The sequence below is a fragment of the Leguminivora glycinivorella genome, chromosome 24 (genome assembly GCF_023078275.1).
Source record: "Leguminivora glycinivorella isolate SPB_JAAS2020 chromosome 24, LegGlyc_1.1, whole genome shotgun sequence".
Classification (NCBI taxonomy): domain Eukaryota; kingdom Metazoa; phylum Arthropoda; class Insecta; order Lepidoptera; family Tortricidae; genus Leguminivora; species Leguminivora glycinivorella.
In genome coordinates, this window is record NC_062994.1 from 9743971 (window position 1) to 9757763 (window position 13793).

Here is a 13793-nt window from a genome sequence, read left to right on the forward strand (position 1 = left end):
ATTTCCGGCCAAGTGGGTATATACGGCCGAGCGAGCGTGCGAGCGAGGCCGGATAGGGATACGAGGCTGGGAATCCGTTTTCACGCCGAGGCATGTATAGAGCTTTTCTCAAACATACAATGAAATAAAATAAAAAATGCTCTAAAGGACAATATTTTATAAAAAAAAGTTACTTTGCAGGCCTAGGCCTGAAAAATAATATGGAATCCCTTTACAGTCTTCTCGAGTTGTTGCGCCCAAAAAGCGATACTTCCCAGCCCATTTTAAGGAACGTAAAGACAATATTTCATTGCATGTTTTCGTTTTCTTTCAACCCCTTATTTGCCAAGAGTGGCACTGAAGCTTTACAGTTAAAATACAACTTTGCCCCCTTGGGGTTCAAACAAAATATAATTTCATCTTAGTTATAATTTATTTAATTATAATTAATACCGTGTTCCCACTGACGGAGGTTTGACAGGCTCAGGGCAAAGTTTGAGAAGCTTTTAACTGTTATAATAGGATTATTCCAAACCTTTAACGCCTACCTACACCTTTCGTTACTTTAATATTTACTAAAAAAGGGCGGATAGGTACGAAAAGTGCGGAAAAATATTAAAATAAAATAGAAAGATGCATTATTTGTGCAAAATGTTTCGATAGTGTTTTATATTTGTTATTATAATATTAACTAAAGACAACTAAGTGAATAATTGAACGACACACAACCGTTTAATGACGAATTCGAGACCAATCTTTGCAATTTTTTTCTATTGAGCCGATTTCATTAAATCGTGTATCGAGTACGGCTATGTTCTTTCAAATTTAATGAATAATAACATATAATATAATTTACTTGCTTTATTAAGACTAATAGTTTGTCTTAAAAAACTGCGCAAGTAACATCAATTTTACGCAATTGGGTGTTGTCAGCCCCTTAAATGTTATCATCGTAAGTCTAAAATATTAAGGTGATTAATAATACGGAAAAAACCGGCCAAGTGCGAGACAGACTCGCCCACCGAGGGTTCCGTATTCGTACAAACATCATCTTTCTCATGTAACTTTAAAGACTTGACTAGAAGTATAGGTATAGCGCCATCTCTCGGTGAATGCGCTAAGTAATTTGCGCGACTGTATAGTATGTTGGATTTTGAGGCTTAATTCTTTATGATGTTAACCGATATCGACAGTTTTTACTTGAATTGAAAGAGATTTTTTTACGTCTACTCTTGTATTAATTTGAAGTAGAAAAAAGTTTCTATACTACCGACACAATTTTATTTTTCTTGTAATATTTAGCGTAAATGTTTCCCAATGTTTCGTATAATTTTCATAATTTTTCGTTGGTAAACTTCGGAGATAAGGGGGAACGGTATTTTTTTTTACATATTCCCTCATTTTTTTTTCTCCACTACAATTTAAGTTCTTTCTAACGATACCACACTTGAACTAGTAGTAGTACTAGTAGTAGTAGTAGTCCCTAAAATCGCTATTAATAGAAATTGTCAACAATGTAAACAAACCATCATATGAAATATCAATATTTGGGCACAATTTTATTATTTTAAAGGTTGAGGATCATAATGTGAATGTGATATAAATTAATTAAATAAGTAACACATATTTAGCCAGTATCTGATGAGTTAGAATGGAAATCAAAGACATTTTGAACGAACGGACAGAACAGAACGATTCTTCTATAACTGTCGCTCTGCATACGTGCAAACTGCAAATGCACATACCTACTTAGTAAATACTGCAAACAGCGAATTACAGAAACAGTAGGCAAAGGGGCCAAACCACATTTCGTTTACAATATCGACACGGACTGCTGAATAACTGAGTAACGAAACCGCAGGATACGTAGCCAAATGTAAAAACACTTATGATAATAATATCTAGAGATGCAACGGATGGTAGTTTGGCCGGATAACGGATACCGGACATTCGGTTGTCGCGACCGCCGGATATCCGGTCTAGAGTTTTACTTATAAATATTAAATAATTAAGTAGATAAATGGTAATAATAAGTAGAACTATTGGTGCTATTTTATCAAAATTATATATTTGAAAAATATGTAAAATTTATCGTCATTAGATGTTTGTAAACAATATTTTTAACCCCGACTCAAAAAACGGGGTGTTATAAGTTTGACGTGTCTGTCTGTGTGTGTGTCTGTCTGTGGCATCGTAGCTCCCGAACGGATGAACCGATTTGGTTTTTTTTTTTCTGAAAGCTGAGTTAGTCGGGAGTGTTCTTAGCCATGTTTCATGAAAATCGGTCCACTATGTCGCGGTCGGGGTTTTTTCAAAATTTTAATTTTGTGGTTAGGTTATGCTACACTCTTTCCAGGATCCATTATGTATATGCGCATGTAACATATTGGAATTCAAATAAAGATCTATCTATCTATCTTAATCGGAATGAACTCGATAGTGCGCGGGCCTGATGTGCGGTGCAGGTTGCAACGTGTTCCTAGTTGTTGACACGATGTATGCTATTTTTCGATAGAAAATAAAACAAATCCGTACAATTATTGTATCTACTTTCTACAGCTTTTTATTAGGGTTCCGTAGTCAACTAGGAACCCTTATAGTTTCGCCATGTCTGTCTGTCTGTCCGTCCGTCCGTCCGTCCGTCCGTCCGTTTCGTCCGCGGATAATCTCAGTAACCGTTAGCACTAGAAAGCTGAAATTTAGTAGTAATATGTATATTAATCACGCCAATAAAGTGAAAAAATAATAAATGGAAAAAAATGTTTTATTAGGGTACCCCCCCTACATGTAAAGTGGGGGCTGATTTTTTTCGTTCCAATCCCAACGTGTGATATATTGTTGGATAGGTATTAAAAAATGAATAAAGGTTTGCTAATATCGTTTTTTGATAATATTAATATCTTCGGAAATAATCGCTCCTAAAGGACCCGGCAACCTTCAAATCAAGAGTGAACAGGCATCTTCTGGGCGAGCTCACTCCATCGTAGGCCACGTCTTTGTCTTTGGCTAGTCTGTGGTCAAGAGTAAGCCCATTTATAATAATAAAAAAAAAAAAAGTGCGTCCCCTCCCTCTAACTTTTGAACCATATCTTTAAAAAATATGAAAAAAATCACAAAAGTAGAACTTTATATACTTTCTAGGAAAATTGTTTTGAACTCGATAGGTTCAGTGATTTTTGAGAAAAATACGGAAACCTACGGAACCCTACACTGAGCGTGGCCCGACACGCTCTTGGCCGGTTTTTTATTTTTGAGATTAAACTCGTCTTTAAGCTTGATTATTTTGTGGTTTGATGCTTTATGTTACTCAAGTTTTCTGCTTTCTGGCACTAAACCACTATCCGGCATCCGGCCGAATACAACGATACTATCCAGTATCCCGCCGGATAGTTAGGTATGGTCGGATGCCGTATATCGGATAGTGACCGGATATCCCGGACCGTTGCATATCTAGTCATATCTTTATCGTTATATTACTATTTCTGTCACTCTCCCGTATTGGCGCGACAGAGCCAGAATGCATTTCGATCGTAGATTATAGCTTAGTATAATTCACGATGTTTTTATTGAAATTCCATGCTTAATTATCGTTGCAAAACTGACAGCGATTTAACTTTTTTTTAACAACTCTGTGAGTGGGCATTTCTATTTAAAGTTGTACCCCCGAGTTTTCGCATGTCCCCTTACATTTTTTGCGATTTACTCTTAAGATTGAAGTTTTAACTGGGTAAATGTTGGTTTTTATTGAAATATATTAAGTAGACGCATCATTTATCAAGTAAAATGCATAATAAATCCATTTTTTATACTTACAATTAAGTTTTAAAATATGGTAAAATGTGGCTGTAGTACTGTCCCCTTCCACGATTCGAAGTTTTGTTGGACTTTTACACATTTTTTTTCTATGATAGTAACATTAAGTAATGCATTTCTACCATAGTTTAAGTAGTAGAAAACGTATTTTTTACGAAAAAGAACTTTAAAATCAACAGTAACAGGGTATAATTTCGATAAAAACGTTGTCCCCTCGAAATGTCCAGTTTCGAGATCGTCCGTTTGGTTACGCAGTTTTAACTAAGTAGCAAAATATTTTTTACCAACATTTAAGGTTTATTTTAATCCTGGCAAACCTGTGACCATAGACAAACCTTGTCTAACTTCACTTTGGTTAATAAAACAGCCAAACCGCGACCGACAAGGAGTGCTGGCATGTGACAGGTAAGTTTACCACTATGTTTGGTCCGTTTTGTTCTAATTTTTACGTAACTAAACTGTTAGGTAAGTAAAAAACTGTTGATGTTAAATGAATCAATGCCTCATACAGTTATTTCTCAAGTAAATAAGTTAAATATTGCTGTTAGTTTTGTATTATTTTCAATCGATTTAATTCTGGTCTAGACAAATCGTTACGTCCGTTTGGAAACAATTTGCAGCGTAACATATTGCCGGACAGTCAAATGTAACCAAACTGACACGGTAAAGTTGCGTGCACATTGAGAATAGCTAGTTTTTTGCCGTGACTTTGTCCATGCTTATTTTTTGGTAATATTCATACTAGTTTGCAGATCTTATGGACACAAAATATGACCTTATATAATAATAAGATAATTTTTGTTACTAAATAGAAGATATTTCCCATTACTTAAGAAAATACTCCGTTTAATGTGTTTTCTACTTACTAAGAGAGTTAAGACTAAAATATACTATTACTTAAATTCATTTTGATAAGAAATATTAATTTTAATATTATTATTTGTAACTGTGATTAATACGCATTTGATACCACAGATGTTTAGTAGAACTAAACTCTACCCAAAGTAAGATTAGATATTAGGTATATTTCATAAAAAGCCATTATAATAGTGATATATATTTTTAATAAGTATTGATATTATAAGTTCTGATATTTCAAGTACCTACGTACTGTGTTTTTTTACTGAGCAAGCATTTGAGTGAAATGTTTGCTTATTGTGATCTCGTCCTTACTTTGTCCGTTAAGTTACATAGGTGTCCATTTGGAAATTGTCCCCTTGTTAAAAAGTGTTTTTTATTGTTTAGTTAAAGTATAGAAGCTATAAATCTTAGGTTTTAATGCTAATAATTACAGGTTTCGTTAATTCTATTAATTGTTATTCATTATATGTCAATAATGCCCGTAGTTACTTAATAAAACTAAAAATAAGGTACGGTTTGGGACCATGCCGTAACCAAACCACCTAAAATACGGTTTTATAAAAAAAGTTTCATTAGTATTATTAAATGATGATTGTTTTTACTTTGTTTAATACGAATTATATCTATTAAACATTAAAACCTTTGGTTCAAGTATGTCTTTTATTTCCTACACTAAAAAACATTTGTAACCAAACGGACCACAAAAAACCTCTCCCATCATAATAAAAATTCATTTTAACTAGTTTATCCTAAAAATATTGCGATTCTCTTCAGTGTTTCGTAAACTAGAATATATTTTCTAACAGAATAACACGACAAAATACCAAATAATGCCAATTTTATTTTCAACTTCTCAAATGAGTCATGGTACAAGTTTAAATAGAAATGCCCGAGTCCCAATTTTTTTAAATGCCCACATTTTTTAAAGCTGCATACGGACTGAGCGTACATGTGTACACGTAGCCGCAACTGGATATTAGTTATTTATGTGACATTTGCATAATGGTAGGCATTAAAACATGAGTGTTGTTTTTGTTGTGTTAATAAGATAACATGAGTGTTTTAATGCCTAATTATGTATAGTCGCACACATAACTTTATCTACATCCATGTATGTATGGGCGCGGGTTTATCGTCCCATAGAAAATTTGAATTTCGCGCGTTTTTATACTCTCATAATTTGCTTGACCGTCTACCTACCCAAATTCATTCAGGAATGTTAGGTACTGCACTTACATTTACATACTCACATGAAATTCGACACGCGTATTGAGAATCTGTTATAGACCGACATGTCGGAAAACTGTGCAATTCTGACAATAATAATTAAATAACCTTTTTTGCGTCGATAAATGTATATAATTTAATGTATGATAGGAAACTTGAACTAACTTGCGATATTGTCACGTCTGCTTTTGTTGCATTTTTTACTCTTTGGTTTCAACGAAACATGGCCGCCGCAACATGGCGCTTCGGCATGAGTTTATATTGATACATTTTTTAAAAAGTAAGCGTGTTTAAACAAAAATGCAGTAAACCTACGTATGAAAAGTCACTCCTTGGCTTTTGTTACATTTTCCTGAGCAGTTTGTACAGTACCTCACTACACATGACGGCATTATTTAGACGAAATATTTTTCATTGCGATACGTCAATCTACCACAGCCGTTCGGCACAGACTAAGCGCGTTTGTGCTGATCAGCTTTAAGTGTTGTTACACAAAATCAAGTAGAGGTGCCCTCTCTAGTTAACATAATTACTCAAAGATTTCGATCGACCTCTAGCGTCAACGTTTGTTATTTTGGCTAGGCCGCCAGTAACCAATACGCAGCATTTCCAACTACGATTTAGTAAAATGATTGGCATGTAAATAATTAGTTTGTAGTTTACCTTTGTGTAGGTGATCAGTCTGCCGATGGTAAATAAAACACTAAAAAACTTTATATGTAGCTAACTAGCTATACATAAACGGAAAAGTACAGGAATACATACAAATACAGTCTATGTACACGTATTATTATTTTAAAAAGCGTGCAAAATCAACCATATATTATCGCTCATTGACATGACAGAACGGAACTGAAAAAATATGTACTAAAACAAAAGACGCGCGCTGGCAGCGGCATCCGTAGGTACCGGCCAGGTATGCCAGTACTTTTTTTACATACAAATACAGTCTACGAGTATGTACACTTATTATTATTTTTCTCAAACATGCAATGAAATATTGTCTACGTTCCTTAAAACGGACTGGGAAGTATCGCTTTTTGGGCGCAACAACTCGAGAGGACTGTAAAGGGATTTCATATTATTTTTTAGGCCTAGGCCTGCAAAGTAACTTTTTTTTATAAAATATTGTCCTTTAGAGCATTTTTTTTTATTTCATTGTATGTTTGAGAAAAGCACTATACATGCCTCGGCGTGAAAACGGATTCCCGGCCTCTCGTATCCGCTACGCTCGCTCGGCCGTATATACCCACTTGGCCGGAAATCCTCATTTTCCCGGCCTCTGATGTAATGTACTATTGTTTTAAAAGGGGGCAAAGTTGTTGTTTAACCGCACGTGCCAATATTGATACCCGAGCACGTGATACAGGCCCAGGCCCCAGGGGGTCACGTGATCTATTTATATGGCCAACCTAGGCTCCTGGGGGGAGGGAGGGGGGCATGACCCGCCCCTGGATCCGCGCATGAGGCCTCTCTTCTAGTACGCCACTTCTCCCGGTCCTGGGCTAGTACCTCTCTTCTTCTTAGTCGTATACTCTTGTCAGAGTAGTCGTGGTCATTGGGGTCGTTGTGCCGCCATATTGCTCTATTTGCATCATTCGCGCGCAGAGATTTAAGGGTGACCTGGGTGGCTAGCCGAATGGCTTCGGCTAGCCACCCAGGTGACCGGTGGGCTAGTACCTACCTACTCGTAAACATCAAATTATTGTAATAATATTAGCTGAATATTGAGGATGGTTGATTCATAGGCAAAGTATGAGTCGTATATCCACTCCAGCCCTTTATTTAATAAAACATGCCTGATATATACATGTGTCGGTTGCCGCTGACCAAGCAATATGCGTTATGTCGCAGTAAACCATTGTGTTACTGCTAAACATAGAAAGTGGCGTAAACGTAAATGAGATTTAATTATATAGGTACAAGATGCGACATAAGCTTCTTTTATACCTAAACCTGTGTTCAAAACATGTGTTTAAAACAGATTAATTACCAGTATTATTGTGTAATCAGCTGGTTATTAAATTATCGAGGTCAGTAGCCCGATTCTTACTGATTTATAGCAATTATTACCCGTGTGGTGACAGGTCAAGAATTTGACCACAACTTGTGAGTGTCGTAGTTTTCGACTATGGGATATAGATTCAGCTGTGTCGTGGACTATAGGTACTATACGTGAGTGTGCATGGGAAAACGTCCCACTTTGTCGATTGCTATAAAGCCGCTTTGTTAGACATTAGCTAGTTTTTAAGTTTAGTCTTAGTCCATACTAATACATATTATAAATGGGAAAGTGTGTGTGTCTGTTTGTTTGTCCATCTTTCACGGCAAAACGGAGCGACGAATTGACGTGATTTTTTAAGTGAAGATAGTTGAAGGGATGGAGAGTGACATAGGCTACTTTTTGTCTCTTTCTAACGCGAGCGAAGCCGCGGGCAAAAGCTAGTTTATTATATAATTATGTAAATATGTTCATGTAAATAAATAATTCATGAAAAAAAAAGATACAAGTAAATCTCGCCTTATTGGTTACCGACAAAGTGGGACGTTTTACTAAACACACACACATACTATTATGTGTGTTTCATATTAATTCCATATTAGCAAGACGTTGCAATTCGTTTTGACAGTTCTTAAAAAGAAGCTGACTTGACTAGGAGGCAAGTAGCCTATTAAATAGATTTAATTTTTTTAAAGAGGAAATTCGTAACTTGTGTCGATTTATCGCCACCCGTTCCAGACTTCCTCATTTCCACACTTGTATCGTAAACTGCTATTATTTCATTTGTTTAAAAAATATGAAAAAAATCACAAAAGTAAAACTTTATAAAGACTTTCTAGGAAAATTGTTTTGAACTTGATAGCTTAAGTAGTTTTTTCATTCTTTCTTGGGAGCAAAAAGTGTCCCAGAATTTCCATTTTTTTTTATAAGGAATTTTATGTATGAACTAAGTAACGGTACAGTACTACAAAGTAGTAAGCATAAATGAAGACTTGAAGAGAGACTAGTCAAAGCCTATATCTCATGCATTGACACGTAGGGCTTACATACAAGACTGACGTGTGAATGGTTCCCAACAGACGGGCAGCTGACAACGTGAGATCATCGTACAGGAAATACTCAAAAACGTCTATTTATCGCTTTAAACCGTTTTTCAAGCGAGCGATTTATTGACCACTAGCTTTTGCCCACGGTTTCGCTCGCGTTAGAAAGAGACAAAAAGTAGCCTATGTCACTCTCCATCTCTTCAACTATCTTCACTTACAAAGTCGCGTCATTTCGTTGCTCCGTTCTGCCGTGAAAGACGGACAAACAAACAGACACACAGACTTTCCCATTTATAATATTAGTATGGATATACGCGAAAAGCGCTGGTGGCCGAGCGGTAAGGGCGTGCGACTTAAGGTCGCGGGTTTGAACCCCGGCTCGTACCAATGAGTTTTTCGGAACTTATGTGCGAAATGTCATTTGATATTTGCCAGTCGCATTTCAGTAAAGGAAAACATCGCGAGGAAACCGGACTAATTCCAATAAGGTCTAGTTACCCTTCGGGTTGGAAGGTCAGATGGCAGTCGCTTTCGTAAAACTAGTGCTTACGCCTAATCTTGGGATTAGTTGTCAAGGCGGACCCCAGGCTCCCAGGAGCCGTTGCAAATGCCGGGATAACGCAAGGAGGATGATGATCGGGTCTTATTTTCACAGATTTAGATCAGACTTTTTTTTTGTATGAATAAGTAGGTAGACGTTTGACCACGATCACACCTGATGGTAACTGATGATGCGGTCTACGGTGGAGCACGCTTACGTATGAGACACCTATTTACTCTGCTTTAAAGAGACCAGGGGCCCGTTTCTCGAAAGGTACAAGCCTTGTATTACAAGTGCGCGAACTGTCAAATCGTATGGGTTGTCATGGAAACACACTTGTAATACAAGGCGTGTACTTTTCGAGAAACGGGCCACTGGATTGTACTCATAGTTCGTACGTAGTTCGAAACCGCTCTAAACCTACAAAATAAGAATGCTCCAAAAGCAGGTCTTTCGCAAGAGAACAATCTCACCATACCCCTGATCCATACATTTCCATACAAGTCATACAACCATTGTTCTGTGAGAAGCGGCGTTATTAGGAACACTTTCACTCGCTTTTTACATGAGACGTGTATGATGGTTACGAACGCGCTACACCTATTATGCAGATTACGGTTGCAAATAGAAAAAAAAAAAACAATTTTTTTTTTAGAATTATGAAAAAAAACATGAAAAAAAACCGAACACCATTGTTTTTTTTCTTAATATGGTTTTTTTTTCAGATGAACAAATACAATACAATACAATACTTTATTTATAACATCGAGTTACAGGTCAAAATACATTCAAGTACATGTTCTAATAAAAATACAATACATTAAGTACGTACTTAAATTAAATGTAAGTAAGTAACTCATTGGATAGGAAGCTCGTAAAATTCGTCCAATGAGTAAAACGTTTGGTCAAGGAGCCATCTACGAGTCATCATCTAGGAGTCATCTCTTAAAAGACACAATGGAAACTGCATCCTGTTTTACTGTGTCCGGCAGTCTGTTGTATACGGACGGGCCCATCACATACACTGACCTCTCAGACTTGCGTAGGTCGTGTTTAGGTTGTCGCTGCGCATGGCGCGGTGCGGGTTCACGCCTCGCTGCCGGAACACATCTAAATTTTTGTGTGTGAAGAGAGCTACCTGGTATATAAGTTCGCAGGGGAGAGGAATAATATTTAGTTCCTTAAATAGCTTTCTACATGTTGCGTCATCGGGTGCGCCGAAATGGCCCGTATCGCTTTCTTCTGCATTCTGAACACTCGCACGGCAAGCGCGTGCCCACAGCTCGACACCGTAGGTGAGGATCGCGAAATAGCACGATATTACTACGCTGCGTGATGCCGTTAGCCAGGCGACGGAGTGCGAAGCATGCTCGACCTAACTTGGAGCACAGCTCGTCGATATGGTGACCCCACGTGAGGGCACTATCGATATGGAAGCCCAGCAGCTTCGTCGTCTGGTAATTCGACAATAACGGTTTTTCGTGAGTTATAACGTGTTTCGATAACAATAACGTACATTTTAATTCGATAAACATTCAGTATACTTACTTACAAACGTTTATTGAGGAATCCCCGATGCGGCGTGGAGGGTGGAGAGGCAGTGGTGTTGCCAACAGTAAATAGAGATAACTACCAACTACAGATTTCGTAAATGTTACTATTATAAGACCAGAAATTAAAGTTATTTGATGAAATTCGTTTAATAGTTAACATTAAGTCTAAAAAACCGTATAAGAGTATTAACCGCTTTGCAAATTTTGATATTTCGTAATTTAGAAAAAGAACATACTCCAGAAAAAAAACGGTTTTTTTTTCACGGTTTTTTTTCATGTTTTTTTTTTCAAGCCAGAAAATAAACCGTTTTTTTGCAACCCTAATGCAGATAGATAGATATACTTATAGGTATGTAATCTTGGTACTCATACTAAAAAACCAGAATTTCGACAGCAACTTGCAACGCGACGTTGCTGTCGATTGCATTACAGCTACTAATCAACACCATCCTCCTTGCTTAATCCCGGCAATTGCCGCGGCTCATGGGAGCCTGGGGTCCGCTGTGACAACTAATCCCAAGATTTGGCGTAGGCACTAGTTTTATGAAAGCGACTGCCATCTGACCTTCCAACCTTACCGCACCTTAACCTGATCGCACCTTAGTTAATATATTCTGTCAAACAAGTCTGTCAGTAAATAAGAACTAAAAAAACTATAGGTATACTTTTCTCTAGCACCCTAAAGAAAAGGATGCATATAGTTTTCTTTGTTCTTATTTACTGAAAGACTTGTTTGACAGAGAATAGCAAGGATATGTCCGCCTCGGATTTGTCCGCCGGGCAAGCCGCGGATCGGATCAGATCCGAGCCTTGCCCGGCGGACCAATCCGTACGTGTATGGCTAATCGCGGATCAGCGGGCCGATTTTGGAGTCTCACGCGTTCGAATTCAGAAAATTGTCACTGAAAATAATAGGCAAGTCACCGTTTTCAACCGGTATTTTAGTGACAAAATCCCGTGTGCGAAATTCAAAATCGCCCTCCAGATCCGAAGCTCGGCCGGCGGACAAATCCGTACGTTAAAGCTGTTAATGAAACACGATAGTACCGCAACCATCATATGCCTCACTCTCATTCCCGTGTTCGTTACTTTTACGACATAATTGTACCAAGTTAATTATGATTTAGCGAAGATTGTTAATAGTTATTTGTTATACAAGGGGGCAAAGTTGTATTTTAACGCCGAGTGTGGAATTGAAAAACTAGCAAGTGAAAGGGTTCTATAGTTGAACCACGAGCGAAGCGAGTGGTTCGAAAATAGAATCCTGAACTTGCGAGTTTTTTAACACACGAGAAGTAAAATACATTTGCACCCGAGTGTAACACAAAACTTTTCCCCTCACTACAGCGAGGAAACTACAACGCAAAAAATGCGTTTATCACTGCTTCCAGTAGTTCCACAGGTGGTAAATCATCTTTATTACTAGATTCACCTACTTTTATCAATTTTAAAGCAGTTGATTTGACTTTATTCAAGTTCAAGTTACTTTACCCACTAGTGGATAAAATGCGTTTTTACCCGCTGGTATTAAAGGACAAAACACGTGTTTCCGAGCTAGTGAGGGGAAAAAGTAGTAAAACTAAATGATTTTGCAGAGCAATCTAAATATCTAGGACAACTAAACTAGGTTTTGTTAATTTTAAGTGTCGTCTTCATCATCGGCCTTGCGTTAATCCCGGCATTTGCCACGGCTTATGGCCTGGAGTCCGCTATGACAACTAATCCCAAGATTTGGCGTAGGCACTAGTTTTACGAAAGCGCCTGCCATCTAACCTTCCAACTAGGGATGTACCGACTATTGATTTGGCCGACTAGGCCGACTACCGACTAGTCGGCACTAGGGTGGCCGATTAGTAGGCTAGTTGGCGAAAACAGTTTTTCGACTAAATTCACATTTTGAATGTCGTCTTTGGTCCTTCGTTCACGCTTTTCATGTTTTTTTACAGGTTGAAAGGTCCATGAGAATATTTATGTACATTTTCCATTTTTAACAACCGGTTTGGCATAGCAGGTAGTGAATTAGTGATCCTGCCTATGAAGTTGATTGTCCTTAGTTTCTGTGATGACTGATATTTGTTGTTTTGACTAAGAAAGGCATAACAAGTAGGTATAATACAACCACATCAGCTGTTGATTTATCTTTGTACTGTTTTTCTATCACTTGTGAAGTGCCGACTAATCGGCCTTTTTTGCCGACTAATCGCCGACTACAAAAGTGGCCGGATAGTCGGCTTTCCCGACTAGTCGGTACATCCCTACTTCCAACCCAAAGGGTTACTACTGTAACTAGGCCTTATTGGAATTAGTCCGGTAATCCCGGATTGAAAGTCGCACGCTGTTACCGCTGGGCCACCAGCAAGTTTAGTGTCATATTATTAAAGGAAAATATTTTGACAGTTCGAATTTGATGCCTCCTGTACTTGACGTCTGGGACGTGGATACAGTATAAAGCGCCACCTACCCGCCCTCGGTCACCACACAGTTACCACCTGTTTAATATGATCTGTGCACCTGCCTAACATTAGTATTAAGTTACTTAGTTTAGGTATTGGCGTAAAATAATATTATGTTGACCTGCTTAAAATTTTTGCATACAAGATTTTTTTGTTATTTGTGTCTTTCTAAACCATGTTTGTACCTATATTTATAGTTTTTAAGCATTATTTAAGAGAGTTGTGATTGTTTTAATTTTAGATATTTTTCTATGAACAAAATTTTATCTTATCTTATCTTATCTTACCTGTCAACAACGCAACCCGTCTTATCTCACT

The 13793-nt window shown here is 37.5% G+C and overlaps 1 protein-coding gene across 2 annotated transcripts in view; it reads left to right on the plus strand.

The window, feature by feature from the left end:
• Nucleotides 1-13793, plus strand: part of LOC125238686 — a 104864-nt gene that overhangs the window by 78726 nt on the left and 12345 nt on the right. The window lies entirely within an intron of this gene.